The 21,893-nt window shown below is 34.1% G+C and overlaps 1 protein-coding gene across 1 annotated transcript in view; it reads left to right on the forward strand.

Moving 5' to 3' along the window:
• The window catches only part of Rim2 (replication in mitochondria 2), a 103,541-nt gene that overhangs the window by 30,212 nt on the left and 51,436 nt on the right, over positions 1-21,893 (forward strand). The gene's annotated exons all lie outside the window — the stretch shown is intronic.

Genomic DNA, 21,893 nt, shown 5'->3' on the forward strand with positions numbered 1-21,893 from the left:
GAGTTTACCCACGTTTCATCCTGGTAGAAGATGGGCCTTCCTTCAGCCCGGAATTTTCGTATGGATCTTAGATAATTTCTTCTTCAACATATTATCTCCTCCCGGTCAATCAAAAGTGATTTTCGGTCTGATTTCTCCCACCGGAAATTTAATTCTTTTAAAACTTGCCACAATTTAGTTCGTCCGATATGAGGCAAATCCGGGTCGTCTCTAACTTCTTGTAAAATTTTGTTTAGGTTTGGTATTTCTTTTTTGAAAAAAGATCCATGAATTTTCCTTCGAATACCATTTTTGGCAAATTCATCAATTTCAATAGGCTTTTTCCCTCTCTTTAAGTGTTCGTTTGTGTTTGGGTTAGCTGTACCGTGTTTTTTTCTTTCTGATAGGAACCTATATATAGTTGACTCTCCTACGCCAGTCATGTTGGCACAACTTTCGACTATGTTGCGAACAGTGTTTGTGGGATTCTGAGAAACCAGAGCATCGTGAACATTCAGGACAATAGTCTTCTCTCTTGGTAAATAGAAAGACTTACTGACTGTACGCAACAGTACCGGTGTAAAACTTGATGATGAAGCCATCACAAACAATCCAACAAAACGAGCACGAGCGAAAGGTACATATATGTTCGTAGGTATATGGAATAAAAATCACTCACGCACTGCATATAATTCGCAAAAGTATTCGAGACGCTAATTACTGCCGTAAACGCGGAAACACCGACGAGCCGTAAATTACATGCGATCAAAAACGTACTAAACAAAAAAATTGTTTTCATTCGTAATAAATTCACCCTTTCAAGTTCAGTTTCGAATATAATTATATTATTAAAAATCTGGGGAATTCCATCCTAATTATCTTGCAACGAATAGTACCTTCGGATATGAATTCCAGGTTTTCTAGTAAAGTGATTAAACGCGAAGATTAGTATTGAAATATCCAAAGAGATAAGGTATTCTTATTTACAAAATTGTTAATGGTTAAATTCTTATTTTTATTAATATAATATAATAACCAACATTAGTCGTGAAAGTTTTAATTGTTTTTTTGCTAAATATATTAGTATTAAAATATTATCAATATTATATATAACAGTATTAAAACATTATATTATTATATTATTATTTAATGAATAAACACCTTAGGAACGCCTATGATTTACGACCGTTTTATGAGTTTGAGGCACATTTCGTGGTCTCAACAATTTGTGAACGAAGAATAACAATATTTTTTAATTATCACTTGACAAAATTCAGTATGTGTCGCACTTCCTTTTGCCATTTTTGAATAAATATTTTATAGCGCAAGCAACTGTCAAGAAACTTATGATATTTATTTTATACATGATAACTAGATAATTCCGAACATTTAATTGCCACGATATTATGTAATATTTGTTTTGTTTTTCCGCCAACACTGTAATTAAAAGTTTATAGAAAACAAGCCATTTCAATATTTTATTATGAATGATTGAGTTTATTAATATATTGTTGATCTCGTTCGTTATACAATAAGCAAGGTTGTGAAGATGAACGATTTCAATAAATTTTCGTTTGTTCGAACATTTAGTTGTTAGGGCTCATACTAAATATTTCAGTATTAATGCATTATCTATTTATTTTAATGTTGTTCAAATGTTGTTAGACGACCTTTCTGTCATACATGCTTATGACAGAAATTCTCTGAGTAGTCTATAATTTCAAAATTGATAAACACCATAATAATATATGTGAATCGTTCTGGTAGTATTTCTTTTATTTATTTTTAAAGATAAAAACATTATACGAGTTTACCTACTTGCGGTTTATTTGGTCAGATCATTCTCTTATCATCTACAAATATTTCTCACTTTTAAACAATTGAATATTTAACATACCATTTTGTTTTCGTATATACTGATATACTAATTTTGTAAGCTGATATATCTTTTTTTCGACAAGCATTTTAAAAATTTCACTAGGATTAAAAATAATATTTTAATTTTAATATAAGAAGATTATTGTGTTTTAAATTTAAAGGTATGTCTGATGGCAGTTTGTTTCTTATTATTAAAGTCATTCCTAGTTTATTTTTAAATTACAAAGCAACACTGCAAATATCGCACTAATAATACTCAAAAAAATGCAACTCAAAATGTTTCGAAATTGACATAACACTATATTCACACGTAAAATTCAATTCCCTATAAGTCAATAAAACTGTCGTTTTAATAGTGTAATAAATGAATAAGAGATGGCGCCATAAGACGGTATTCATGACTGACCGACTGTCGTCACCCTCCTTACAATATCCATATCAGAGAACAACCAACATATATGTGTTGTTCTGTTATTCTATGTCCATATCGCGTTTCGCGTTATCTTTAGTTGCGACCAACAGTGATCGGGAGCACACGTGTTGCTTTGCTCATCATTTCGAGTTTCCACAGTATTGCTAAATCAGGTATGTAATTTTCATAGCTATACGCTATATTTCGAGTTATTACATTCTTGTTGATTTAAACCTAACCATAACATTGTTATTTTTCTAGTTATTACACTATTACTGGTTTACACCAGCACTTTTTAAATTAATATTTTTACTAATGACACTATTATTGGTTCAGTTCATTATTTTTGACATGCTACATTATTGTTGAATCATCACTTTAAATCATTTTTGTTGTTGTTTGTAAAACATTTATTAATCATTATCTATTTGTCGATCACCGGATAGTAATAACTCATTTAAAATATGTAGCAGTGTTATTAAGAAAGCTTACCAACAACTTTATTTTATAAATTTAGAGTTACTACACTCTTTGTGATATTCTTGCATTAATTACCTTTATACTTAATCTAATAATATTACTTGATCCATTTTTAGGTTTAATACCTAAGTCGTGGGTGATTACTTGTTGCTATGGCAACAAATACTGAGGATTGCGAGCAGGAAATCTCTTCACCGTCGCTATTGTTACTGGAGAGTACAAATAATGAACCTGGTGCAAAAATAGAAAACAGTGACTTTGGGAAAGTACAACCACCACCTATACCTTCACCATTTACGAGTCATCAAGTACTTCAAGAAATTGACGCAAACATTGAAACATATAATGAGATTGGGAGTTGTACTCTGTAATGTATAGAAAAAATTATACAGGCTAATCCTGGTAGAGAACCGGATTTTATATTTTATTCTAGTAATTGTTGCGGGCACCAAAAAAAATTAATACGTCCTTACAGCATATGCGAACGCAGTACAGAAAATGAATGTCAAAAGCATAACCCATAAATTTCTGATTTGCGGTCACTCTCAAAACGAGGGTGACAATGTGCATAGCGTCATAGAAAAGCAAGTAAAGTGTATCGTAAAATCTGGTTCAGTGTATGTCCCACAACAATATATGGCATTAAATGAGGAGAAAGACAAAATAAAATGGCATGATATTAAGGTGTTTCGTGTTGAAAACGAACATCCATTTTCTTTCTTTTATAAAAACTCTTACGAAGATGAAGACTACCAAAAAGTTTTGAACTGAAAATCAGACTTCGTTATTTGCTAATGGTTTGACACGAGAGTACACAAGCAAAATACCTTTAACTCAAAATAAGAAAAGGAACTTAAAGGAATTACTTGACAAAAATGTAATACCCAGGAGTTATCGTGAAACTTGCTATAAGGCTTTGACCGATTAAACATTAAAATTGTATTGAATTGTAATCAGTAATAATTTATTTTTAGAGTGATTCAAACTAAGTTTAAGTAATTTGTTTTTTTTTAAGTATGTCTTTTTAATTGACTACAATTTACTTAAATATGACTAGATCTTTTTTTGGAAGGTTTATTTTGTTAAATACATAGATAAAGTACAAAATGTTCAAGAATACTGTATTTTGTTATCTGTATCTGATTTTGTTTGATTATAATATAAACTTAATTAAAAACAGTCTTGATTTATTTATTAATATCAAAAACAATAGTTCTAGGTAATTGTTAACGTGTAATACAATCTCTTTAGATCCAATGTTAATAAATGCATTGTTCCCAATTCCCAAAATTGTTGTTAAGTCAAAAAACTAACGTAAACCGCAGAAAAAAAAATAGTAAATCAAATTGTAGTTACAGAAAATCTTTCATAAAATTTATGATGTCATAACTAAATTATTATGTCATTATTTATTAATAATGTCATAACTAAAAATAATATTTCATTTCGAACATTTTGCTCAGAACAATACAGTGTTAACTCAAAATTTTTAAATAACTTCACTGTCAGTTTTATTTAGCTAAGAGTACAAAGAAATTTCCTTTAACATTAATTATAAACATAGTACGCATTATTTTTTTTAACTGCAATAGGAAATGATAAATGAGTTTTTCGTTGATTCTGAAAAATCATCTTTTTTGAGTTACGACACTATTGTATTATTAGTGCGATATGTCTGTGAAATAATTTTCCTTTAAATAAGAAATATCGACTGAATACCTATGATAATGTAAAACAGTAATATGTGCAATTCTCAGAGAAAATTTTTGCGTAACAACAGAAGTTAGTTGGTACAAAAGGTTTAGGAATTAACCCGCGCCATTACACGCGTGTTCTATTTTAACGTAGGTGCACGCGTGTGAGCGTCCTCCTCACATACATAAATTCTACTTATTTCGAGGAAGAATGAATGTCAGCATGTATAAAATTATAATGGTTTATACTTATATATAATAGAAAGTTTTCATAAATGAAAATATTTTTATTAATATAACAAAACAAAGTGATAAAATATTATAAATCAAACAAATATTATAATTAGATAACAGACAAATAAGATAGTGAATACAAATGAAAAGTTTGAATTCTAAAGATAATGAATGCATTTACTCAGATTATTCTTCCTTTATTTTGACAGACAGCACTTTGTCTGAGTTTACCGGTTCTTACTTGGCTGGCTTACTGGTAGTATCTTGCCTAAATGCACACTTCCCATGGCATGCTTCCAGCATTTCATCAATTGTAGCATACTGTCCTATTTCATAATTAGCCTTTCATTTTTCCACAAAACTGTCAAACACTTTTCGTATGGGCGTTAGTGTGTCCGTTTTCCTACGCTCTTCTCTGTCGGTAAAATAATTAAATCAGCGTGTCCTTAGTAGAAGACGAAACCGATTTTTCCCCATTGTTATTCTGAACATTACTGGCCTATCCGCAGCCCATAAGTCACCCACACTTACATGAGTACTTTTCTGGGCCCCAGTGAAATAGAGTAATCCGACAAATACTTTTTTCTGCAGCCGTCCTGAAAATAAAACTTTCGGTAGCTAGGTACATGCTGACATTTCACTATCCGTGTTATAATTTTGCATTTCTACTCATCAATTCCTTTATTCCTTTACTATCATAGACAGAGGTTTTCCAAAGTTTCGTTTTTTTCTTCATTTTCAGTTTTAGCAAGCCACTGAAGTAATTGACGTTCTTGAAGCGGATCCATCTTACTAAAAGATTCGAATTAAAAATTACAATGGTTTCCTAACCTAACAATAATAATGTTTTAATAACCATAAACTTACCCAAGTATTAAACAAAAACATAAAAGTTTCTTTGAGATTACAAAAACGTGATTGCACCGGCAGTGAGGAATACTCTCACATGAAGAGGGCTGTCACTTCGTTCAAGTATCACAGCATACTGACCGCCTGAAATTTTAATGTCTTCACAAATAAGATAATACTAGAGGAACTATCAAACAGAAAACACTAAAAACAGAGACCAAACAGGATACTGCAAAGTGAATAACATCATAAAATATAAGATCGGACAAGGGTGAATGAAAGATGCATTGAAATCGGCAAGCTACAAGCTAAACATGGTCTATTTAACATGCACAAACAAATAATAGAACTTACTGGAGAATCGAGAAAACGATTCGTACATTGCACTACACAGAGATGAAAATTTATTAACTATTCAGGTGGAAGAACATGAAGTGTGAATAAAATATATAGAGAGACTCTTTAGTGACAGTAAGAAGATCCGGCTAAAAAAAACATAACGTGAACTTATGATAGCCAACTATAATGAAAACCGAAATTGTTAAGGCCCCAAAAGAAATGAAAGCGGACAAAGTAGCAGGACCCGACGCAATTTTAAAGCTCATAAATACGTATATACATAAACAAACCTACTTATATGGAATCATCTGTTATTTCTTAACGACTTTAAACGAATTTAAGAAAAACAACATACGAAGCCAAACAATTTTTATTTTAAAGCAATTTAATCACCAATACATAAAAAATAAAGAAAACAATAAATTCCTGAAATAATCACTTGAAACGTTTTATTTTAAGTCAATAGCATAAAAATTTTATTATAATTTGTTTTTATTATAGTGTTACCATCCCTAGCCCCAATGCATATGGGGTGCATATTCCTAATAAAATTGTTAACATTTAGTTGTGGTAATTTGTTTCATTCTTCAAGAGCAGCTTGTAGTTGCTGTGCCGTATTTTGTGGATTATCCCAGCGAGATCTAATTCTTCTTTTAAATATATTCCGCAAATGCTCTATAGGGTTAAGGTCGGGTGAGCAAGCAGGCCACTTCAGAACAGTGATATCTTCTGGTTTTTCTGTTTCTGTATCTTCAAGGAAGTCTGTAGACACTCTGCTGGTGTGTGGAGGTGCATTATCATGCATGAAAATTAAATTTTCTTCCATTGTACCTCTACAAAGCCTATCTACAGATTCTAGAACCAAATCAACGTACCTGATTTTACACGAGTCTTGATTTCGTCTGAAAATAGCACATTTTACCAATTTCCAATGTTACAGGTTTGGTGTTGAAGACACCAATTTAGGCGATTAATCTTGTGCTTCCTGGAGACTCGGGAATCCGTAACTGTCTTCTGCTCTGAAACTAAAACTAGAACATTTACACCTGTAGCTTCCAAAAGTTGACTTTGGAGCTGCGGGTGAGAAATCTTTGAGTCTCATCTAGCTACTTGGACAATAAAACGATCGTGGCGAGCTGTTGTTACTTTTTGGTGACTTTGTCTCGGTCTATTCTTGTTTAATCTCGGTCCTAATTCCTGATACCTAGCATAGTTTTTTGACTCAGCGCCCTGTGTCACGCCTACCACTGCAGCTATGTCCCTCTGAGACATTCCTAGCTCTACAAGACCAATAATCTTTCCCCTTTGCACTTCTGTTAATCCCACATAAGGCATATTTTCGTTTTTCAACTCAAAAGTTAGTTTATTTATTTTCGTACAATTTACAACTAAATTAGATTATCTATATCGTACCATTCTGTGTTATCTGATCTGATTGTTTTATCTGTTTATTTTGAATAAAAACCTTTATTCTCCTCAACAATAAACAGGTTTTTCAAAAGAAAAAATATTGGTTTTGATATACATGGTGATTCCGTATAAGTTTGGTATTGTGTAATATAGACATACTAGTATTCTTTCAAATAGATCAGCAGAAGAACCTACCGAAAGATTGGCTAACATTGATTTTCATACTTATTCCAAAAAAAATCTAACGCTAGCTAATGCGAACAGTTCCAACTGATAAGTCTGATGAACCACACCCTAAAAATGTTGGTTCTTCTATAAAAATGCAGAGATCAGAGGAAGAACATATACATTTGCTTCCTAGATTACGCAAAAACTTTTTACTGTGTCAAAAACTCAAATGAAAATTTTAGATGCAAACGGACACGACAATACAAAACGACATGCAGACTCTGTTTTGCCTACATAAGCACCAAGTAGCGTCAGTAAGATTGGAAAGCAGCCTAACCATGGAAACACCTGTTAACCGTGGCGTAGGACAAGGATGTGTCCTATCACTATGTTCAATGACTATTCAGAATGCATGTTTCAAAGAGCACTAGAGCATAAAAGTAAATGGAAAATCCCTGTCCTATGTAAAATACGCTTACGACACAACGGTGTTAGCAGCCATCCCAGAAACCCTTTAACATCTATTAAACAAGCTAACCAGTGAAGGTGACAATCTCGGCTTGAAAATTAACACGTAAAAACGTAGATCATGGTCGTAAGTCGAAATCTCAATTGGTAGACAAACATTACTATCTAGAATAAGCCAATAGAACAAGAGACAAAATTCAAATACTTGGCTGCTAGATAACAGACAACCTGGACCCAGATCTGGATATAAAAACAAGGGTAGTAATGGCAAGTGAACTGAAGTGAAGTTATACTGAACCACAGTACCCTCAGAATAACCACCAGGTTCTGATTTGCCAAATGGTAGGTGTACTCTGTCTTGTTGTATGGAGTAGGAGTTTGGACCATGAAAGTCAGTACAGTGAACCGACTGCGAAATTTGAATTATCGACGTATATCTTGAGTAGATCACCCTCAGAGTTGAAGGTGAACACATTGACTATGTGAGAATCGTGCGTGGAGTGAGGCAAGGGTGTATTTTGTCTCCTCTAATCTTCAATCTGTAGTCTGAAAGAATATTTTTATCGAAGCTTTGCACGAAACTGAAAAAGGTATTCTACTAAATGGTTAGCGGCTAAACAACATCGGATATGCAAATGGCACCATACTATTTGCCGAGAACTTAGAAGACCTACAAGTTCTTATGAACAAAATCACGTATTACAGTCAACAATATGGACTTAATATAAACGTTAAGAAGACAAAGCTTATGCTAATTAGCAAGAAAATAATAACAGAAGGTCAACTCTACGTCAACCAATCCCCTGTAGAAAGAGTGACGCACTACAACTACCTCGGCACCATAATAAATGAAGAATGGACCAACAACCAGGAGATTAGAGCACGCATCGAAAAAGCTAGATCCACCTTCAATCGAATGGGGGCCTTCTTCAAGAGTCACAACCTCTCTCTTGATACAAAAGTAAGAATGCTGCGATGCTACGTCTTCTCTGTCCTTTTTTATGGTGTTGAATCGTGGACCTTGAACGAAGATATGTGCAGAAAATTGAAAGCATTAGAGATGTAGCTATATCGGAGAATGCTTAAGATCCCGTGGACTGACCGAGTCACAAATGAGGAGGTTCTCAGAAGAATGAATAAGAACCGAGAGATACTGACCACCATCAAATCTCGAAAGTTACAGTTCTTCGGACATATTATGCGAAATGAATCCAGATATGCTCTCCTTCAAGCCATCCTGCAAGGAAAAATATTTGGAGAACAAGGTCCAGGAAGAAGAAGAACATCTTGGTTAAAGAACCTCAGAATCTGGTTCAATACAACATCTGTGCAGCTTTTCCGCGCTGCTGCAGATAAGATAAAGATTGCCATGATGATCGCCAACATTCTTAACGGATAGGCACATCAAGAAGAAGATCACGTCACAAATAACTAAGTTTTGAGAAGAATGAAAAAAGAGCACCTCTTAACATTAATTACGAGGGTAAATGCCGCGTACCTAGGATATGCTTCTCGACGACAAAGATATGAGCTCCCAAAACTTATCATAGCATGAAAAACAAAGTTCCTCAGAGATCTGGCCTGGAGTGTTACCGGTTGAAGAACATCCCTGATTGGACAAGACTTAAGTCACATACACTCCTGAGAGAATGACACAAAACCGCACGCAGTTCGCTGAAATTGCTGCCAGCCGCCCACTGAGAGACGTTCCTTGAAGAAGAAGTTGGTATCGAAGTTTCAGTTCCTTGGCGGCTCTGTAACAACCGATCTTGAATATAAGATGCCAGATCAGCCTTTCAATGAATAAAAGAACTTCTCACAAACATAACCCTATCATTAAATGTCCGTAAACACTTTATTGTATGAAGTCCAAACTTACTTACTGACATAATACTAGTCAACTAAAGGCTTTCGAAAAGAGGTATTTCGAAGAAGGTTATAGGTGTCATTGATAGAACGCAGAACGAATGCAAATGTGTTAAAAATATAAATATGGAAAAATCTCAGCATTATTAACGTAAAATAGGTTATCTAGAACATATACACCGAGGAGAGCGAACCAATCTTCAGTAATACATCATTTTTAATCAGGTTATTGAATATGAGAATTGATTGAGACTTTTCGTAAAGAATATTTAACATTGTAGGTTTTTGCTAAATCCCCGAGGGAGATATTCTAAACTGTTTTAGTTTGTTGTTTTAAGAATCGCGAAAGATAGAGTGACCACCTTACATAGAGGTATTAATCCTCCAATGAACAAGCAGAATTGCTTATAAAGAGGAAGAAGAGTCGCATCGTGTGCTTACCACAAACTCGCGAAAGATGGATTTTCCATTTAGTAGCCAACTTTGATTTGGTCGAGCATTTAATATCTTGGCTATGACCATATTGGAAATGCAATGACTGAGCTTGATATTAAATTTAACGCCTTGTTAAAAATATTTTTCCCTTCTTACTTACTCCATACTTACTCCGTGTTGTTACAACAATTCGTGGGTTTTAGCTGACTTGACAACATGTCTCCATTCCTCTCTGTCTTGAACAGTTTCTATCCAATTCTCCACGCTCACAGGTTTAAGGTCTCAGCCATGTTATCTCGCCACCGGACTCGAGGCCGTCCATGTGTTCTTCTTCCAGTTGGGACTTCTTCCCATACCAGCCGTTCTATTCTTTTTTCAGAATGTTTTCTAAGGTGTCATGCCCACTGGAGTCTTTTGGCCTGTATTTCTTTTATTATGTTAGAGTTTGGATATCGTTCTTCGAGCTCTTTGTTAGTTCTTATCCTATATTGTCCTTCTGCTCTATCAAGCACAAGCCCAAAGATCTCGCTTAGGATTTTTCTTTCCCAAACACCTAGTCGCTCTTTGTTTACCTTTGTTATCGTCCTCGTTTCGCTACCATACATCATTACAAGTCGTTATGACTGTTTTCAATAGTTGTATCTTTGTTACTTCTTGTTAGTTGTTTCGATTTTATAAGCTGTTGAAGGGCGTAAGGTCTTCTGTTGCTGGTTGTGACCTATTGTTTATTTCTGCTGGATTTTTCCCTTTGCTGCTTTACTCAATATGAAATTATAAAAATAGAAAAAAAGTATGTAGTAGTAAATTAGTAGAAAAGAAACCTCCAATAACAACTTACACTCATAATTTTTCGGTTGATGTGTTAGTTTTGGCAAGTTTCTGGCAACAAGCCTGCTGTATAATATATGTGTTTGTAATCATCTGCAGTTTAAAAAGGTGTGAATGGACTGTTTTCCCAAACACTATGCTTTAAAATGCGAAAATAGATTAAGACTTTATTCTTAGAATTTGCAATATACTCGAAATTTTATATTTGTTTCTAACACAACTTACAAGGAATCTATAATCATGGTAAATTGAAACGATTTCATTAACATTTTTCTCCGATGATGTTTGCAGGATTATATAGATTAAACGATTAAGTTATTCTCGGACATGAATTCGGGAATACGTTTAAAAATATTTGACGAAAACATTTTATTTACTGGCACTAGGTCACGAACGCGACTAATATATGGGTGTTGTTAAAAATGTGGGAATTTACAATAAATTGAAATATTTAGCAATAAAAGGGACCTTAAAAATGAGGAAATTCTGTTTTGTTTAGTTTCTATAGACAGTGTGATCGATTTAGATTGAAAACACCTCTATAAAATTTGAATTTGTTAACCGATTTTAACCAATATTCTTTAAATATCGCGTGATAAAAGATCTACTTTGGGACATAATTAAAAATGTATTGTTATTTTGAATGCTGTCGTGATTTTGTATTTATTTCATTATTTATTCATTTTTTATTTTTCTGATAAGCCCTTTATATATGGTATTGTTCTTATCTTTAAGTGCCTTCTTGTGAGCATTTCTGGATTGCTTATGGTGTTACATTGTCTCCTTTCTTCAATCTTGTAAAATTCCTTGTTTATGAATGACAATGGGTTATCATTTTTTGTTAAAACTGTAACAGTAAAACTTCAACTAACGTTGGGAGTTAATTGTTTTACCCTCGACTAGCTCTAGTTTATCAAGTGCAGATTCGTCTTATCTTAACCCTCAACTGGCGTCGTGGTATATTCTGCCGTTAACGCATCGTGGAGTCTACCGGACCCCATTTTTTTTGAGTTTTTTGTGAAATTAATAAAGATTTTTTATTTCCTTATAATTTGTAATTATTTAAGCTGGAATAAAACCATGTAAGCCCCATTTCCATTTATTTTTCATTAATAATGACAAATGCTAAAAAAATGTAACAACTTATTTTTCAAGCTTTTCTGACTATTTCTTTCTTGATTTTTTCGTTTCCTATAAAGAACAAAGAACTAAAATATATAAACTCTCGTAATTAAAATATATTATTATCAACAAAACTGCGAACTATTTACGTAAAAGTAACATTTATCTCAATGCAATTCTTGCAGACATGCCCTGCAGTCGCCGCACATGGGCCAGGAACATTTGCTGCACATTTTTGTTTTTTTGTCATTCTTTCGATCACAGATACCATACCTCTTTCGTTTCTGGTTCCGATTATTTAATTCTCCCCTCTGCTTCAGGTAAAGCTTTCTTTAATATTCTACTGATACCCATGCGAAGCTCCATAGGTAATCGAAAATTGAACAGTCTTATATTGAGATATGGTTCTGCAAGTTATCTTGCAAGAATTGTGTAAAAGGATTTTCTCTCTATGGCTTGGTTGATTTTATAACATCCATGTAAAATGTGTGTTAGTGTGTAGTCATTGGCCATCGCCTAGTTTGCCGGTTAGTAGAATATGTGGGACGTTTTTGATCTAGTGCATCCACACCGCCTTTTTTTTATTATACAAGCAAATGATTTCGGGTTTACCAGATTCTATGATTTCACATTCGGTATGGTGCATTGATGATATTAATACAATTGCCTTTCCTTTTTTTAACGTAGGAAATTATAGTGTAGTCATTTGTAAAACCATAAATGAAAGATCCTTTAGCTGTGCTCCGACTTGGAAGGAACTGCATAGGTATTTCCTTTTTGTTTCCCTTGAGCTTGCCAACATCGGTCAGTCCTCGTTTTTTAATGCATCCATGACTTCTATGGATGCATGAATTCAAAATCATGAATTTGAAAATGTACTGTCCCACAAATTCATTATAGGGCATCTGAATCTCAGCATCAAACAATTGGATGATGGGTACTAGGTACTACGAATATAGGTACTAGGAATATTTGCACGACTACGACAACCAATGAGGCTAAGTGTTGTATCTTGTGTTACGTATTTAAAATTATATTAGTGGTACTTTCTGATATTGTTCTGGTTTAATGTTATTGTATTGTATGATTATTATTGTATTAACAGATGTGAAAGAGACATTAGCTCCACACAGTTCGGTTTCAGACAAGGATTTGGCACAAGAGAAGCACTTTATAGCTTAACTGTCCTACTTCAGAAATGCAGAGATCAGCAAAAATATGTCTTCCTATGCTTTATAGATGACCATAAAGCGTTGGATTGTGTTAATCATTCAGAATTAGTAAGATTGCTCCAGGAACGTTCGATAGATGAGAATGACCTTAAAATCATAAAGAACCTTTATATGAATCAAGTGGCATCTGTGAGAGTAGGACTGGAATCTACATCATATTTCTCAATCGAAAAAGGTGTACGACAGGGTTGTGTGCTGTCACCCCTCCTTTTTAATCTTTACTATGAAACGATTTTCGATAGAGCCATAAGTGACACTGAAGATGCAATCAAAATCAACGGACAGACTATTAGTAATCTTCGCTATGCTGATGATACAGTCATAATAGCTGATAGCCAAGAAGCGCTACAATGACTAACTTAACTACTAATAGATAATAGACTAATAGATAATAAGACTAATAAATAGAATAAACACTGAAGGAGAACGACTGGGCTTGAAAATTAATATAGACAAGACGAAGGTAATGGTGGTTAGCAGAACACGAAATATGCAATTAAATATGAGAGTAAACAATAAGAACATCCAAAAGGTCCCCGAGTTCAGATATCTCGCTAGTTTAATAACTGAAGATCTAGATTCAGACATAGGGATACGTAGCAGGATTGAGCAAGCCAGAACAGCATTTACTAATATGAGAACCTTGCTAAGCAACAACAGCCTTAACTTATCGCTTCGATATCGCTTTGTAAAATGTTACATTTACTCCATACTAGTGTATGGTGTAAAAACCTGGACCATAAAGGCCAATGTGATGAACTGATTGGAGGCCTTTAAAATGTGGGTATGTATTTACAAGACTACTTAAAATTCCCTGGACAGATCGCACACAAATGTCGAAGTATTAAATCGAATGGGCAGAGAACGAGAATTGCTGCCAATAATAAAAAGAAGAAAAACTGCTTATCTGGGTCATATATTTCGAAATTACAAGTACCAGTTCTTAAAGCTTATTATGAAAGGGAAGATAGAAGGAAAACGGGGCATCGGAAGAAAGAAATACTCATGGCTTAAAAACATAAGGGATTGGACAAACCTCGATGCCCATGCACTCTTTAGAGTCACACAAGACCGAGAGGAGTATGCCAGAATTGTCGCCAACATCCATTAATCGGATAGGGCACCATAAGAAGAAGAGAAAATAGTTCTTCAGAATGTATTAAAGCCATGGCAAATGCGCATTAAGATGTACTATTTTTTTGCATAAAAACGGAGCCTCATATATAAAAAAAGAATTTTATGTCAAAAATGCTCAATAACCAACTCTGAAAACTCACCAAATTTAATTTGCATATCTCAACATGTTTCAGGGCAATAAATAAATCGATAGTTTGTAAGAAACATTTCAACACCCCGTATCTCGAAAAAGGAAGCATTCGCGGCTTGCAGGCATACGTTTATATAGAAAACTGTCGTATTTTTCTTCGGCCAATACTGACAGAAAACTGTCAGTCTAGGCCCAATCATAACTTTTGATCAGCATGACCAAAGCTACCTCTCTGCAAAGTTCCATCCAATTTAACGAAAACCACTTTTACAGAAGAGGAGTGCCGTGTCATTTATTTAATTTATTTAATTTAGTTTTGTAAAATCGACCTACCTCCAACAATAACTAACCAACTCCTTCTTTAACTTTAGGAATCAGTTGTGAGCATACATTTGTTTTCTGTTTTTTTTTTTATTAATTATAAAGTTCTTTAACCTTTTTCTACAATCCGAAGGTGTCGCCTTGATCTTGAACCAGTTAAATATTTTTATCCTCTAGCTGCATTATATTATGTCGCAAGTAGTTGTATTATGTCGCAGATTGCTTCTAATATTAAGTTTATAAATCGTATTTTAATATACAGTGTGGAACAGCAAAATTGAATAATTTTTTTATTTTATTAAAAGTACATATTTTAAAGAACCCAAAACAGATAAATTTTAGATTTTACTAACACCTTTGGAGTGTGTATTGTAACCCATAATTTTCTAAAAGGGAAGGATTGGTTTGTTTATAAACACAGGTCGAAGTTGCTCTCCTATTTCACAATTCTGTATGTGCTTCCGATAACAGAAGACATGTAGAACAGATAAAAATGAACTTTCACTAAACCAAATAATGATACCAAATCTGATGCGATAGTTCGGTATGAAAAAAATTCACACAGTTCGTTGGAAAGCAGCTTCAACAATGCATGTTAGCCATTCATCAATTGTATACACATTAAAATTATACCAACTCGGAGTCTCGTGAAAGACGATTTTGGTCTAAGAAGTTATTTCTGTGATCAAATAATGGAAATGTTATACAACAATTGTGATTCGATTAGAACATGTCTTGTTTTATAATGAGTGCAGTTTTACATACGAAATTTACTTTGTTGCTTTCTCCGATCCGAATCAGATTCTGAAGACAGTCCAAACTAACTTGGAGTCAATAAGATTCGATTCCAGTACCTTTGATGTCGCCTGACTATCAGGAGTAATTTTTATAGATTTGTCCCTGCAGTTCCTTGTGATTAGTTCCTGTAGGCACATTTCTATAGCATAGATTTTCTCTTGGAAGATAATAGACTGATTACCCAGGCTTTTATTCAGGCTTAGACTCGGTTTCCAGCAGGATATAATACAAGTTTTTTAAATTCATACTTCATAATAATAGTTTATTCCATTTGCCTGTATATTATCTACACTGTATATTGTTAAAATTGCTTTATCTCATATTTTGACGATTTGAAAGTTATTTTCTGTAGTTATATAAATAGTTTATTCCTCGAATTTGTTTATCCTTATAAAAGATAAAAATATGTTCAAATGTCTAACATAACCTTAGAGGTTACGTGATTTTTGGAATACATCTTAATCTTAAGTGTGGTACTCCCCATTTTCTTATGAATGTTACGGAGTGAAAATTGGTATAGGGGTATTTCATTATTTTATTTAGTGTATCTAACAATTTTAAGGAAAAATATATATTATATATACAAACTGTTATTAAGTATCAACTATACATGATAAGAACACAAATAATATTAAAATTCTTATTAGACGCTGATGTGGATACTGCGTTTTCAGTTGGATACGCTGTCTGTACATCAGCAGAAACATTGGATGTTGCTTCAAGGAACTCTATCTATGTTCTGTTCTGATTCTGGATATGCTCGGAGGAAGAGCTTTCAGAATCAATGTTTTGCATGATTTTGTCTTGTAAAGCTCGCCACTCACGTTCCAACGCCGCAGTACGATTTTGTCGAATGCTACAAAATTGAATGTAATTTGATCGTGTATTTGCACCATTCGACTAAATGGGCGCGGCGCGATTTGACGGCAGACAAACAAATCAGTCTCCAGCAGTACGACAGAGTTGGTTGGATGTTTAGTTTTGTTCGCCATTTTATTTATCAATGACTGAGTATGTCCAGATGATGTTGCAGGTTTTGTGAGGTTTGTATGGGATCTTCATTTACAGCTAGTATTTCTACCTTTTCATCAAAGAAAGCGATTCTAGTATTATTAGTCTCTGGTATATTGGCTCTGTAGAGTGTGAAAAGCAGCGGTCCGAGAACACTACCCTGTTTGAGTAGGAGGAAATAGTTACTGCATAGTGCTATTTTTACTTTGTAAAGAAGACCTATGAGCCAAACTTTGTCGAAAGCTTGTGAGATGTCTAGGAATATAGCATTGCAGTATTTCTTTTCTTCAAGACTCTTTGATATTTCATTTATCATTCGATGGACTTGTTGGGTAGTGGGGTGGTTTTCCCGAAAACCAAACTGATGTTAGTAATGTTAGGAATTCATGATCTGCGTATATCCTTTGTAGCAGCAACTTTCAAAAACTTTACTTACGGTTGGGAGTAGGCTGATGGGTCAATAAGATGTTACTTCATTGGGATCTTTTCCGCAAGCTTAGGATGCGGTTAAATATATCTGTTAGTATAGTAATGGTCTTGCGAGGAAGTTGTTTTAGTACTTGTGCCGAGATTAAATCATAACCTGTGGCCTTTCTTGAGCTGAGTTTATTTATTTCTTTCTTGACTTCTATAGGAGCAAAACTTTTGATGACTAAATGGTACCAGGAAATTCTCCCTATATTTATTCCTTGGCTACTACGGCTAAATATTAACAATCGTCCGTAGCGTTGATGATAGTATTCTTCCTTGAGTATACCCCTTCGTTAAAGTTCAAAGCATTAAGATTTTCTCAGGACATCACAATAGTAAGGTATCTTTAAAAAATCTGTATGATTTGTGCGAAAATTTTGTTTTCATTTTTGTTCAAATTAATTTGTTGCTCTAAAAACAGCAAAAGAAGGCAAAATCGTTAATTGTTTAATATATATATATATATATATATATATATATATATATATATATATTTTGTATAACACCTATACGGTGTTTGTATACTGCTATCTGGTCACAAATGACCAATTATTAGTTATTTTCTGACCTAACTTAAAATACAGCAAATGCTTAAATCTAAGGGCTTACCCTATGGCTTACTCTTATTTTATCTACACTCGCGATCATAAAATCCGGGTCACCTTGAAAATCACCGTTATTTCATTTTTAACGAGCTTTATCGTAAATAATAATAACACAAATATAAACTAATGCATGTTTCTGAGAATTGTGGTCGCCTTAGTGGTTTCCTTTGTAACAAAGAATTCCAATAATGCCGATTTCGCGGAAAACTATACACTTCCTAAAATGAACGGTACCTGTAACTGCCGCTTGTTTTAAATGTCTCATTTGTGATTCGACATTCTGTTCAAACGCAACAAACAAACGTTTATTATTGCCACCATTAGTGTGTATTAGTGCCATTATTAGTGTTTATTATTGTTTATTGTTTGCCAAAAATGCCTTGGACTGTTGTTGAAATGGCACGCATTGTTGCGCTTGTGGAAGACAGTCATACTCAACGGCTAGTCGCAAGAACTGTTGGCGTAAGCCTTTCTAAGAAGAACGACCACGGCACGAGATGACCGTTTCCTTATGTTTCAGGCTTTACAAAACCGGATCTCAACTGCGGTTATGCATCGAAATCGTCTACAGGAAGTACGAAATTGCAATGTTAGCGTTGCAACAGTCAGGAGAAGACTTTGTTCTTCTGGACTATGTTCTCGGGTAATGGCTACAGGATCCCCACTTCGCCGGGTGCATCGAGTTGCACGACTAGCTTTTGCTCGACAATACGCGCATTGGGGAATTAATGATTGGAGCAAAGTGTTATTCTCTGATGAATCCCGTTTCTGCCTAACTGGATCCGATGGATGTGTAAGAGTTTGGAGGAGAACCGGTGAACGATTTTCACAATTTTGCATTGCTCCAAGAATGTGATTTGGTAAAGGCTCGTCCATGACTTGGAGATGTGTATCTTCCGACTTCCGCAAAGAATTACCCTTCATCGAAAATGGGTCCTTAACTGCACGAAGGTACATTACGGAGATTCTGGAAAAACATGTTATGCCCACCATGGCAGGGCTTGGAGAAGACGCCGTTTTTGTGCAGGACAACGCGCGACCGCACGTTGCCAGGATCAGTATGCAATACTTAGACGTGTTGGAATTACGAGATTACCCCGGCCAGCTAGGTCTCCGGACCTGAATCCCATCGAACATCTCTGGCACGATTTGAAAAAACGTATTTAAACCCATACACCACCTCCTAACAACGCACAGGAGCTTAAGGATCTGTTAGTGAGAGAGTGGAATAACATACCACAACATGTAATCCGGAGAAAAATTGAGAGTATGCCCCGTCGTCTGCAAGAGGTTATTAGAGCAAGGGGAGGCAATACACGATATTAGTCATTGAAATTTCACTGTTTTACCACTTTTCGTATGTCTGTTTTATCGACAATTTGGGTTGTTTTCTGCTTTTTCAATAAAAACAATAAAAAGCCGTTATTTTTTCTTTCAAAACAACCATTGGTGACAAATAAAAATCACATTAGCCTTAAAAAAGGTGATTACTGCACCAGATGCAAAAATATTCAATAAATTTAAAATTTTTAAGGTGACCCGGATTTTATGATCGCGAGTGTATCAACTAATGCACTAAACTCACATGCGATAACATCACAACACTATACTCTGTTTTTACACTAAACTGTTACAGATTTACACTAAACTAAAATGGTTTTGTCTTTATCAGTCTTCTCTTTAGTTCAGTGTTGTCAAGAAGCTGGATTGCCTCGACATTCACATGGCTATGCAGCCTCTGCTCGTGACTTGCTGCTGTTCTCTTGATTACTTACGGTCACAGTTTCCATACCCAGGTCCTGGTGGAGGTTGCTGTTACGGATATACCGAGGAGCATCAACAATGTTCCTCAGTACTTTGTTTCGAATTCTCTGGATAATATTTAGGTTACTAGCTTTGGTACAGGAAGGCCCCAGGAAGGAAGGAACTTGGGTATCATTTATATTAATTGAGAAATTTTCTATTTTTTTTATTTGTAAAATTAATGTGTGCAGATTTAGTCTCATTTAATTTTATTCGCCAGTTTCTGGTCCAGGTGTGTATTGCATTTACTGATAGTTGCAACTTATCAGTCGCTCTTTCACTAGTGTCTCTTATCGCTAGTATGGCTGTATCATCCGCGAATGTGCAATAGTGTTTTGTTCTAGCTCTGGAATGTCACACGTATACAATAGGTACAGGATCGGACCTAATACGCTCCCTTGTGGCATGCCAGCTTTGATCTCCCTTAAATCGGTGTACACTTTTTCTTGTTTTACTCTGAAATATCTATTCGCAATGTATGATTCTAAGATTCCTGAATACTGTTTTGGCATGAACGTTCTTAGTTTATAGTTTAAACCCTCATGCCAGACTTTATCAAACGCCTGTGGTACGTCCAAGAAGATTGTAGAGCAGACTTTCTATTCTTCTAATGTTTTTTCTACTATATTCGTTATTATGTGAACTGGATATATAGTGGAATGTTTACTTCTGAAACCAAATTGATGATTTGGTATAACATTTTTTCTTTCTTTTATTAGTTTTAATCTGTTCAATAGAAGTTTTTCAAATAATTTTGACATCACCGGAAGGAGTGATATTGGTTGATAGGATGTCACTTTATTAAGAGGTTTACCTGGTTTGGCGATCTTAATGACTTCGGCTACTTTCCACTAACTAACTTAATAGGAGGATAATGAATAATTTATAATATAATAATCTTTTTGTTGCCTTCCATAACGAATAATCTGTGTTCTGGTCAGCTGTTAAATTACTTAAAAAGGAATCAATTGTTGAATTTTTTATATTCTATATCTCCCTTTTTATTTTTTGTGTAGCATTATTTAGACTAGTTTTGTCTCGTGCAGCTCTGTATTGATGCCATGTTTTTCTTAACTTTCTTTTTTCTATTACGAGTGTTCTGATTTCTTTTGGATAGTTCTTCCCTTTTGTTCTAGAAGTTATTGTGGGAGTATTTTTCGAAGCTACCTGTTGGATATTTTTTTATAAAATTTTCTAATTCGTCATCAAGTTGCCTCGTGTTTCTCAATGGCACAGCAAGATTAATTTTGTGTTCAAGGTTTATTTTGAAGCTCTTCTAGGTAATTTTTTTTATTAGTCAATATTGGATTGAACTCTTTTTGATCACTGTATTACTCATAGTTAAAATTATCTGTGAGTGATCATAGTTCATGTTCCAGCCGTCATTGATATCCAGATAGTTAGCTGAGATATTTTTGTAAATAAAGAAATCTATCAGGTCTGGAAGTTTGTTCTTATCGGTAGGCTAGTATGTTGGTCTACCAGTAGATATTACTTCAATATATAAGACAAAAAATAATGAAGATATGGTAGTTTTACTGCTAGGAAATTAAAGGTGAAGACTTTTGCTGTTAATATGCACCAAAGAAAGTTAAAAAAAAAATCATTTCTATAACCAAAAATCGTTTTGCAAAATTACTGTTATTTTTGACTCCTAAACAATTAGAATAGCTTTTAAAGTATTATTTGTAGACGAAATACTTTTTCATACTTGAAAAGCTGACAGTTTTATACAAAAAACGCATTTTTCGCAGTAAATTGAAAATAATTAAAAAATCACGCCGAAATTTCTGCAGAAAACGTATGTTTTGTTTACTATAATTATATATTAACGGAAAAGTCGTCAAATATTGAGATGTCCTGAACCTCTTTAAATTTTGCTTATTTCTCTGGAGTATAAGGCCTCCTTTATGCTATCGGGATATAATTCTGCACAGGCATATGAGTCATCCACCTGCATTATGTTTAATTAGTTGTTTTCCTTATCGGTGAGGGTGTATAGATATAATAATACATATATATATATATATATATATATATATATATATATATTACAATTATTATATTACAATATTACAATTATATGATAATTGTTATAATAATACAATTTGCTTTAGAAGATATAAGACGAAATATACATTGTATGATTCATTTGAGGCCAAAAATAAATAGCCATCTATGACACTTACTTTATTCTTGAACGTTAAACATCATAACTTGCAC

This window comes from Diabrotica undecimpunctata, chromosome 3, assembly GCF_040954645.1.
Source record: "Diabrotica undecimpunctata isolate CICGRU chromosome 3, icDiaUnde3, whole genome shotgun sequence".
NCBI lineage: Eukaryota > Metazoa > Arthropoda > Insecta > Coleoptera > Chrysomelidae > Diabrotica > Diabrotica undecimpunctata.